The sequence below is a fragment of the Tenrec ecaudatus genome, unplaced genomic scaffold (genome assembly GCF_050624435.1).
Source record: "Tenrec ecaudatus isolate mTenEca1 unplaced genomic scaffold, mTenEca1.hap1 Scaffold_570, whole genome shotgun sequence".
NCBI classification, from domain to species: domain Eukaryota; kingdom Metazoa; phylum Chordata; class Mammalia; order Afrosoricida; family Tenrecidae; genus Tenrec; species Tenrec ecaudatus.
Window position 1 is genome coordinate 320,706 of NW_027459481.1, and position 11,767 is coordinate 332,472.

The following is an 11,767-nucleotide window of genomic DNA, read 5'->3' on the forward strand; positions in this document are numbered from 1 at the left end:
CACTGACTGCCTGGGTCAGAAGGACTTGGAACAATCTTGTAAAATGCTCTATCTGGCAATGAAGGTGGCTCAGTTACAGTCCTGCCCCTGCTTCTGTAGTCCCATTTATAACATGCTGTACTGATGCTCCACCAATCAGAAACGTGTGACCGTTTCCTCTGTTGCAATCTTATTTCATTCGATTCCCGACTTGACTGTTTCCCTGAACTGCACTATGATCTCCATCCGGTGATGGGTCCGCGTCTTTGTATTCTCTTTGTCTCTTTTAATAATTAATAAATGTTCTCCGTAAATTATATTTGAGATTGGAGTTCCTTTTGTAGTCCAAATCAGAGCACAAGCTAGTTTTTGATGGGCAGAAATGGTTAAGAACATGCAGTAGAGTAAAAAGGAGACCGCGTTTTAAATATAGTTTAAAGAGAACATCTATTAAATCTTATGAGACAAAGACAGCACAAGGGCACAAACACATCATCTGAATGAAGGAAGCCACCAACAGGAGGTGGAAATGGCTTCCAAGGTTCACAACTGAGATGTGAGCCAAAGAGGGTGTGGGGGAGGGGCGGGGCAAAGGAAACTCACAAAAGCATGCATCTCAATGGCAGACATTCCATCCTTAGACAGCAGGCTTCCAAAATGGGTCCAGGGCCTCCTGACCAATGCAGTCAGGGACAGGCTAAAAGCAAGTGGCTCCTGACTAGGAGTCCCCTGGACTGTCTCCAGTTTGGTGACCTCCATCAAGGACACACACTCAGGCAAACCTCCCAGAGAAACTGCTTCTCCATGGGCTGCCTGCAGAGGTGAAGCAAAGCCACCCTGCAAAGCCTGAGGGCCAGATTACCTACTACCTTGGTTCCTGGGCAGAAACCACTCAATAGAGGCTCACTCCATGTGGGGCTCTGCAATCTATGCAAGGACCAGATCTGTGCGGGGATTTGGGGCTGTCACTGCTCTGGTACCCCTTTGCAAAGCAGGGTGCTGAGAAGTTAAGCTCTAATACAGACCTCGGTCATCAGTGGGGTGGCCTGATGACTGAAAGGCTGCCTCTCCTTTCAGTAAAGGCCACTCTGGGGTCCCCATGCTCTCATGCCCGCGACCTGACACGAAGGGACAGGCCCCAGGCAAACCCCCCTCCAAAAAAAAAAAACAAAAACAAAAACACGCAATCGCGCCTTTCTGGACGGAGGAGCTCTGAGCAGGAAAAGCGGCCAGAGTATTCCCGCGCCCGAAGGCAAAGGCCTGCAACCAATTCAATAAGGATTTAACTGGAAATGTCCCAGGGGGTCGCGGCGACCTGGAACACTGTTGTATGGGGTGCGGGAAGTGTAACGTCCACGGGAACCCGGACACAGCTGGGACTCCAGGCCTGCAGGGGATTCCGCGCCAGGGATCAGCACAGAAACACAGAAACTCACCCACAGAAGCTCTTGGGCCGCACTCTTGGATCCTTCTCACTCAGAGGAAATGGGTTCAGCAGGAAACTATCACCTGGGGAGGGGGTGGGGTGGTCTCTGTGGGAAGGGGCGGGGCCTGGAGGTAATGAGGGTGTCGTGTCGTGGAGGGAGGTTCCTGGAGGTGAGGCTCAGGGCCTGGCAAGGCAAAGGATTCATTCTTAGTAGTTTCTTCTTAGTCTGGAAGCCCTGCTGAAATCTGAGCACTTTGGGTGGCCCAGCTTGCATTTGAAAAGCGTTTGCATTTGAATCCCAACACCACACAAGTCCAGGCACAAAGACAAACTGAAAGAAAAGTGATGGGTGGAAGGCATGCTTCCCAAGTGGGAATTTCCCCAAGAGACACTCCAGCAGCTAGGGCCACAGAGACACACACTTGACAGCATCTGCTGCCATCTGCTCCACCTGACCACATCTCTCCTGCTTTTCACCTGGACGCCTCTGAAACTCAGACACTGATTTCAGGCTCTGCTCCCTGTGCTTCAGGCTCTGCTCCCTGTGTATGATCAGGTGAGCATCAAGATGGGGAATCCCTGAAAATGCCAGTTATCCTGTTGTCTTCTTCTCCTCCCTTGCTCTCTCTCTCTCCCCGCACTGCTAAAGATTTATTTCCCCCCAATCTGTGGGTTCTTATGTTCACATAGGTTTTTATGAAACCTTTCTATGTGAATAAGTGTCTATTTCGACCAAGTTACAGTCAACTAATTGTCCTACACAGAATGTTTCCTTGAATATATTTCATGTGTTGAGGTCTCTCCTTTCTATTTCTATGTTATTGAGGGTTTTTATCAGGAATAGGTAGTAGATATTGTCAAATGCCTTTTACGCATCTATTAATATGATATGGTTCTTATTATTTGTCCTATTTATGTGGTTGGTTACATTAATTTTTTCTAATAGTGAAACATTCTTGTATCCCTGGTAATAATCCCACTTAATCAAGTTGAAATATGAACTCAAAGTCAGGGATAGGCGCTCTCTAACTCAATCCATCCCATTTCCACAAATGTAAAGATAAACTGGTCTGATGTATGATCTACTCACTCACCTAAACCAATATTATGTAATCATCAAATATGTTCCTTTATTGTTAAAATATTAGTATAATATATTCTGTTGTAGAGTGTATTTTATAAATAATTTTACCCCATATTCTCTGTAGTCATAAAATTTTCTTTTAAAGTTTCTCATGCATTAATAAAAAGGTTTCTTGTACAAATCTATATTTATTCAATTTTGCCCTTTACTATTGATTCATATTGCAGGTATACATATTAAAACCATGATTATATTTTTTTCAACAAGATTCTGGAATGATTATTACTTTACTGCTTATTTTAAAAAGAAACACTCTAACATTTCAGTACTTATTGTACACACAGTCCCTGTACAAGAGAGGTTGTTGTTAGGTGTCACTAAGTTAGTTCCAAATCATAGTGACCATATCACCACAGGGAGAAACACTGGCTTGCCCTAAACCATCCTCATAATTGTTCTTATATTTGAGCCCATTGTCTCAGCCTCTTTCAATCTAAAAAGTTTTCCTCTTGTTTACCAAGCTCCATGGTTGAAGTGATATAGCTCTTGTTTTTGCCTCCGGTTTGCAAATACACAAAACTCTAAAGGTTTTACATATATAGAATAAGAAAATACATTTAAAAGAAGAACAATAAAGTCAGAGCTGTTGTGTGAATTCTGACTCATAGAACCACAGAGAGCAGAGAAACAGCTCCTTAGGCTTTTGTGTTTTACATTTTATAGAACATGTTTCATCTTTACCACAGCAAGTAGTGTCCTTATAGACAATAGTCCAAAACTAGACAGGTGATGCAGTGGTTGATTTTCTCAGTCTCACTGACTGCCTGGGTCAGAAGGACTTGGAACAATCTTGTAAAATGCTCTATCTGGCAATGAAGGTGGCTCAGTTACAGTCCTGCCCCTGCTTCTGTAGTCCCATTTATAACATGCTGTACTGATGCTCCACCAATCAGAAACGTGTGACCGTTTCCTCTGTTGCAATCTTATTTCATTCGATTCCCGACTTGACTGTTTCCCTGAACTGCACTATGATCTCCATCCGGTGATGGGTCCGCGTCTTTGTATTCTCTTTGTCTCTTTTAATAATTAATAAATGTTCTCCGTAAATTATATTTGAGATTGGAGTTCCTTTTGTAGTCCAAATCAGAGCACAAGCTAGTTTTTGATGGGCAGAAATGGTTAAGAACATGCAGTAGAGTAAAAAGGAGACCGCGTTTTAAATATAGTTTAAAGAGAACATCTATTAAATCTTATGAGACAAAGACAGCACAAGGGCACAAACACATCATCTGAATGAAGGAAGCCACCAACAGGAGGTGGAAATGGCTTCCAAGGTTCACAACTGAGATGTGAGCCAAAGAGGGTGTGGGGGAGGGGCGGGGCAAAGGAAACTCACAAAAGCATGCATCTCAATGGCAGACATTCCATCCTTAGACAGCAGGCTTACAAAATGGGTCCAGGGCCTCCTGACCAATGCAGTCAGGGACAGGCTAAAAGCAAGTGGCTCCTGACTAGGAGTCCCCTGGACTGTCTCCAGTTTGGTGACCTCCATCAAGGACACACACTCAGGCAAACCTCCCAGAGAAACTGCTTCTCCATGGGCTGCCTGCAGAGGTGAAGCAAAGCCACCCTGCAAAGCCTGAGGGCCAGATTACCTACTACCTTGGTTCCTGGGCAGAAACCACTCAATAGAGGCTCACTCCATGTGGGGCTCTGCAATCTATGCAAGGACCAGATCTGTGCGGGGATTTGGGGCTGTCACTGCTCTGGTACCCCTTTGCAAAGCAGGGTGCTGAGAAGTTAAGCTCTAATACAGACCTCGGTCATCAGTGGGGTGGCCTGATGACTGAAAGGCTGCCTCTCCTTTCAGTAAAGGCCACTCTGGGGTCCCCATGCTCTCATGCCCGCGACCTGACACGAAGGGACAGGCCCCAGGCAAACCCCCCCCCAAAAAAAAAAAACAAAAACAAAAACACGCAATCGCGCCTTTCTGGACGGAGGAGCTCTGAGCAGGAAAAGCGGCCAGAGTATTCCCGCGCCCGAAGGCAAAGGCCTGCAACCAATTCAATAAGGATTTAACTGGAAATGTCCCAGGGGGTCGCGGCGACCTGGAACACTGTTGTATGGGGTGCGGGAAGTGTAACGTCCACGGGAACCCGGACACAGCTGGGACTCCAGGCCTGCAGGGGATTCCGCGCCAGGGATCAGCACAGAAACACAGAAACTCACCCACAGAAGCTCTTGGGCCGCACTCTTGGATCCTTCTCACTCAGAGGAAATGGGTTCAGCAGGAAACTATCACCTGGGGAGGGGGTGGGGTGGTCTCTGTGGGAAGGGGCGGGGCCTGGAGGTAATGAGGGTGTCGTGTCGTGGAGGGAGGTTCCTGGAGGTGAGGCTCAGGGCCTGGCAAGGCAAAGGATTCATTCTTAGTAGTTTCTTCTTAGTCTGGAAGCCCTGCTGAAATCTGAGCACTTTGGGTGGCCCAGCTTGCATTTGAAAAGCGTTTGCATTTGAATCCCAACACCACACAAGTCCAGGCACAAAGACAAACTGAAAGAAAAGTGATGGGTGGAAGGCATGCTTCCCAAGTGGGAATTTCCCCAAGAGACACTCCAGCAGCTAGGGCCACAGAGACACACACTTGACAGCATCTGCTGCCATCTGCTCCACCTGACCACATCTCTCCTGCTTTTCACCTGGACGCCTCTGAAACTCAGACACTGATTTCAGGCTCTGCTCCCTGTGCTTCAGGCTCTGCTCCCTGTGTATGATCAGGTGAGCATCAAGATGGGGAATCCCTGAAAATGCCAGTTATCCTGTTGTCTTCTTCTCCTCCCTTGCTCTCTCTCTCTCCCCGCACTGCTAAAGATTTATTTCCCCCCAATCTGTGGGTTCTTATGTTCACATAGGTTTTTATGAAACCTTTCTATGTGAATAAGTGTCTATTTCGACCAAGTTACAGTCAACTAATTGTCCTACACAGAATGTTTCCTTGAATATATTTCATGTGTTGAGGTCTCTCCTTTCTATTTCTATGTTATTGAGGGTTTTTATCAGGAATAGGTAGTAGATATTGTCAAATGCCTTTTACGCATCTATTAATATGATATGGTTCTTATTATTTGTCCTATTTATGTGGTTGGTTACATTAATTTTTTCTAATAGTGAAACATTCTTGTATCCCTGGTAATAATCCCACTTAATCAAGTTGAAATATGAACTCAAAGTCAGGGATAGGCGCTCTCTAACTCAATCCATCCCATTTCCACAAATGTAAAGATAAACTGGTCTGATGTATGATCTACTCACTCACCTAAACCAATATTATGTAATCATCAAATATGTTCCTTTATTGTTAAAATATTAGTATAATATATTCTGTTGTAGAGTGTATTTTATAAATAATTTTACCCCATATTCTCTGTAGTCATAAAATTTTCTTTTAAAGTTTCTCATGCATTAATAAAAAGGTTTCTTGTACAAATCTATATTTATTCAATTTTGCCCTTTACTATTGATTCATATTGCAGGTATACATATTAAAACCATGATTATATTTTTTTCAACAAGATTCTGGAATGATTATTACTTTACTGCTTATTTTAAAAAGAAACACTCTAACATTTCAGTACTTATTGTACACACAGTCCCTGTACAAGAGAGGTTGTTGTTAGGTGTCACTAAGTTAGTTCCAAATCATAGTGACCATATCACCACAGGGAGAAACACTGGCTTGCCCTAAACCATCCTCATAATTGTTCTTATATTTGAGCCCATTGTCTCAGCCTCTTTCAATCTAAAAAGTTTTCCTCTTGTTTACCAAGCTCCATGGTTGAAGTGATATAGCTCTTGTTTTTGCCTCCGGTTTGCAAATACACAAAACTCTAAAGGTTTTACATATATAGAATAAGAAAATACATTTAAAAGAAGAACAATAAAGTCAGAGCTGTTGTGTGAATTCTGACTCATAGAACCACAGAGAGCAGAGAAACAGCTCCTTAGGCTTTTGTGTTTTACATTTTATAGAACATGTTTCATCTTTACCACAGCAAGTAGTGTCCTTATAGACAATAGTCCAAAACTAGACAGGTGATGCAGTGGTTGATTTTCTCAGTCTCACTGACTGCCTGGGTCAGAAGGACTTGGAACAATCTTGTAAAATGCTCTATCTGGCAATGAAGGTGGCTCAGTTACAGTCCTGCCCCTGCTTCTGTAGTCCCATTTATAACATGCTGTACTGATGCTCCACCAATCAGAAACGTGTGACCGTTTCCTCTGTTGCAATCTTATTTCATTCGATTCCCGACTTGACTGTTTCCCTGAACTGCACTATGATCTCCATCCGGTGATGGGTCCGCGTCTTTGTATTCTCTTTGTCTCTTTTAATAATTAATAAATGTTCTCCGTAAATTATATTTGAGATTGGAGTTCCTTTTGTAGTCCAAATCAGAGCACAAGCTAGTTTTTGATGGGCAGAAATGGTTAAGAACATGCAGTAGAGTAAAAAGGAGACCGCGTTTTAAATATAGTTTAAAGAGAACATCTATTAAATCTTATGAGACAAAGACAGCACAAGGGCACAAACACATCATCTGAATGAAGGAAGCCACCAACAGGAGGTGGAAATGGCTTCCAAGGTTCACAACTGAGATGTGAGCCAAAGAGGGTGTGGGGGAGGGGCGGGGCAAAGGAAACTCACAAAAGCATGCATCTCAATGGCAGACATTCCATCCTTAGACAGCAGGCTTACAAAATGGGTCCAGGGCCTCCTGACCAATGCAGTCAGGGACAGGCTAAAAGCAAGTGGCTCCTGACTAGGAGTCCCCTGGACTGTCTCCAGTTTGGTGACCTCCATCAAGGACACACACTCAGGCAAACCTCCCAGAGAAACTGCTTCTCCATGGGCTGCCTGCAGAGGTGAAGCAAAGCCACCCTGCAAAGCCTGAGGGCCAGATTACCTACTACCTTGGTTCCTGGGCAGAAACCACTCAATAGAGGCTCACTCCATGTGGGGCTCTGCAATCTATGCAAGGACCAGATCTGTGCGGGGATTTGGGGCTGTCACTGCTCTGGTACCCCTTTGCAAAGCAGGGTGCTGAGAAGTTAAGCTCTAATACAGACCTCGGTCATCAGTGGGGTGGCCTGATGACTGAAAGGCTGCCTCTCCTTTCAGTAAAGGCCACTCTGGGGTCCCCATGCTCTCATGCCCGCGACCTGACACGAAGGGACAGGCCCCAGGCAAACCCCCCCCCAAAAAAAAAAAAAAAAAAAAAAACACGCAATCGCGCCTTTCTGGACGGAGGAGCTCTGAGCAGGAAAAGCGGCCAGAGTATTCCCGCGCCCGAAGGCAAAGGCCTGCAACCAATTCAATAAGGATTTAACTGGAAATGTCCCAGGGGGTCGCGGCGACCTGGAACACTGTTGTATGGGGTGCGGGAAGTGTAACGTCCACGGGAACCCGGACACAGCTGGGACTCCAGGCCTGCAGGGGATTCCGCGCCAGGGATCAGCACAGAAACACAGAAACTCACCCACAGAAGCTCTTGGGCCGCACTCTTGGATCCTTCTCACTCAGAGGAAATGGGTTCAGCAGGAAACTATCACCTGGGGAGGGGGTGGGGTGGTCTCTGTGGGAAGGGGCGGGGCCTGGAGGTAATGAGGGTGTCGTGTCGTGGAGGGAGGTTCCTGGAGGTGAGGCTCAGGGCCTGGCAAGGCAAAGGATTCATTCTTAGTAGTTTCTTCTTAGTCTGGAAGCCCTGCTGAAATCTGAGCACTTTGGGTGGCCCAGCTTGCATTTGAAAAGCGTTTGCATTTGAATCCCAACACCACACAAGTCCAGGCACAAAGACAAACTGAAAGAAAAGTGATGGGTGGAAGGCATGCTTCCCAAGTGGGAATTTCCCCAAGAGACACTCCAGCAGCTAGGGCCACAGAGACACACACTTGACAGCATCTGCTGCCATCTGCTCCACCTGACCACATCTCTCCTGCTTTTCACCTGGACGCCTCTGAAACTCAGACACTGATTTCAGGCTCTGCTCCCTGTGCTTCAGGCTCTGCTCCCTGTGTATGATCAGGTGAGCATCAAGATGGGGAATCCCTGAAAATGCCAGTTATCCTGTTGTCTTCTTCTCCTCCCTTGCTCTCTCTCTCTCCCCGCACTGCTAAAGATTTATTTCCCCCCAATCTGTGGGTTCTTATGTTCACATAGGTTTTTATGAAACCTTTCTATGTGAATAAGTGTCTATTTCGACCAAGTTACAGTCAACTAATTGTCCTACACAGAATGTTTCCTTGAATATATTTCATGTGTTGAGGTCTCTCCTTTCTATTTCTATGTTATTGAGGGTTTTTATCAGGAATAGGTAGTAGATATTGTCAAATGCCTTTTACGCATCTATTAATATGATATGGTTCTTATTATTTGTCCTATTTATGTGGTTGGTTACATTAATTTTTTCTAATAGTGAAACATTCTTGTATCCCTGGTAATAATCCCACTTAATCAAGTTGAAATATGAACTCAAAGTCAGGGATAGGCGCTCTCTAACTCAATCCATCCCATTTCCACAAATGTAAAGATAAACTGGTCTGATGTATGATCTACTCACTCACCTAAACCAATATTATGTAATCATCAAATATGTTCCTTTATTGTTAAAATATTAGTATAATATATTCTGTTGTAGAGTGTATTTTATAAATAATTTTACCCCATATTCTCTGTAGTCATAAAATTTTCTTTTAAAGTTTCTCATGCATTAATAAAAAGGTTTCTTGTACAAATCTATATTTATTCAATTTTGCCCTTTACTATTGATTCATATTGCAGGTATACATATTAAAACCATGATTATATTTTTTTCAACAAGATTCTGGAATGATTATTACTTTACTGCTTATTTTAAAAAGAAACACTCTAACATTTCAGTACTTATTGTACACACAGTCCCTGTACAAGAGAGGTTGTTGTTAGGTGTCACTAAGTTAGTTCCAAATCATAGTGACCATATCACCACAGGGAGAAACACTGGCTTGCCCTAAACCATCCTCATAATTGTTCTTATATTTGAGCCCATTGTCTCAGCCTCTTTCAATCTAAAAAGTTTTCCTCTTGTTTACCAAGCTCCATGGTTGAAGTGATATAGCTCTTGTTTTTGCCTCCGGTTTGCAAATACACAAAACTCTAAAGGTTTTACATATATAGAATAAGAAAATACATTTAAAAGAAGAACAATAAAGTCAGAGCTGTTGTGTGAATTCTGACTCATAGAACCACAGAGAGCAGAGAAACAGCTCCTTAGGCTTTTGTGTTTTACATTTTATAGAACATGTTTCATCTTTACCACAGCAAGTAGTGTCCTTATAGACAATAGTCCAAAACTAGACAGGTGATGCAGTGGTTGATTTTCTCAGTCTCACTGACTGCCTGGGTCAGAAGGACTTGGAACAATCTTGTAAAACGCTCTATCTGGCAATGAAGGTGGCTCAGTTACAGTCCTGCCCCTGCTTCTGTAGTCCCATTTATAACATGCTGTACTGATGCTCCACCAATCAGAAACGTGTGACCGTTTCCTCTGTTGCAATCTTATTTCATTCGATTCCCGACTTGACTGTTTCCCTGAACTGCACTATGATCTCCATCCGGTGATGGGTCCGCGTCTTTGTATTCTCTTTGTCTCTTTTAATAATTAATAAATGTTCTCCGTAAATTATATTTGAGATTGGAGTTCCTTTTGTAGTCCAAATCAGAGCACAAGCTAGTTTTTGATGGGCAGAAATGGTTAAGAACATGCAGTAGAGTAAAAAGGAGACCGCGTTTTAAATATAGTTTAAAGAGAACATCTATTAAATCTTATGAGACAAAGACAGCACAAGGGCACAAACACATCATCTGAATGAAGGAAGCCACCAACAGGAGGTGGAAATGGCTTCCAAGGTTCACAACTGAGATGTGAGCCAAAGAGGGTGTGGGGGAGGGGCGGGGCAAAGGAAACTCACAAAAGCATGCATCTCAATGGCAGACATTCCATCCTTAGACAGCAGGCTTACAAAATGGGTCCAGGGCCTCCTGACCAATGCAGTCAGGGACAGGCTAAAAGCAAGTGGCTCCTGACTAGGAGTCCCCTGGACTGTCTCCAGTTTGGTGACCTCCATCAAGGACACACACTCAGGCAAACCTCCCAGAGAAACTGCTTCTCCATGGGCTGCCTGCAGAGGTGAAGCAAAGCCACCCTGCAAAGCCTGAGGGCCAGATTACCTACTACCTTGGTTCCTGGGCAGAAACCACTCAATAGAGGCTCACTCCATGTGGGGCTCTGCAATCTATGCAAGGACCAGATCTGTGCGGGGATTTGGGGCTGTCACTGCTCTGGTACCCCTTTGCAAAGCAGGGTGCTGAGAAGTTAAGCTCTAATACAGACCTCGGTCATCAGTGGGGTGGCCTGATGACTGAAAGGCTGCCTCTCCTTTCAGTAAAGGCCACTCTGGGGTCCCCATGCTCTCATGCCCGCGACCTGACACGAAGGGACAGGCCCCAGGCAAACCCCCCCCCAAAAAAAAAAAAAAAAAAAAAAACACGCAATCGCGCCTTTCTGGACGGAGGAGCTCTGAGCAGGAAAAGCGGCCAGAGTATTCCCGCGCCCGAAGGCAAAGGCCTGCAACCAATTCAATAAGGATTTAACTGGAAATGTCCCAGGGGGTCGCGGCGACCTGGAACACTGTTGTATGGGGTGCGGGAAGTGTAACGTCCACGGGAACCCGGACACAGCTGGGACTCCAGGCCTGCAGGGGATTCCGCGCCAGGGATCAGCACAGAAACACAGAAACTCACCCACAGAAGCTCTTGGGCCGCACTCTTGGATCCTTCTCACTCAGAGGAAATGGGTTCAGCAGGAAACTATCACCTGGGGAGGGGGTGGGGTGGTCTCTGTGGGAAGGGGCGGGGCCTGGAGGTAATGAGGGTGTCGTGTCGTGGAGGGAGGTTCCTGGAGGTGAGGCTCAGGGCCTGGCAAGGCAAAGGATTCATTCTTAGTAGTTTCTTCTTAGTCTGGAAGCCCTGCTGAAATCTGAGCACTTTGGGTGGCCCAGCTTGCATTTGAAAAGCGTTTGCATTTGAATCCCAACACCACACAAGTCCAGGCACAAAGACAAACTGAAAGAAAAGTGATGGGTGGAAGGCATGCTTCCCAAGTGGGAATTTCCCCAAGAGACACTCCAGCAGCTAGGGCCACAGAGACACACACTTGACAGCATCTGCTGCCATCTGCTCCACCTGA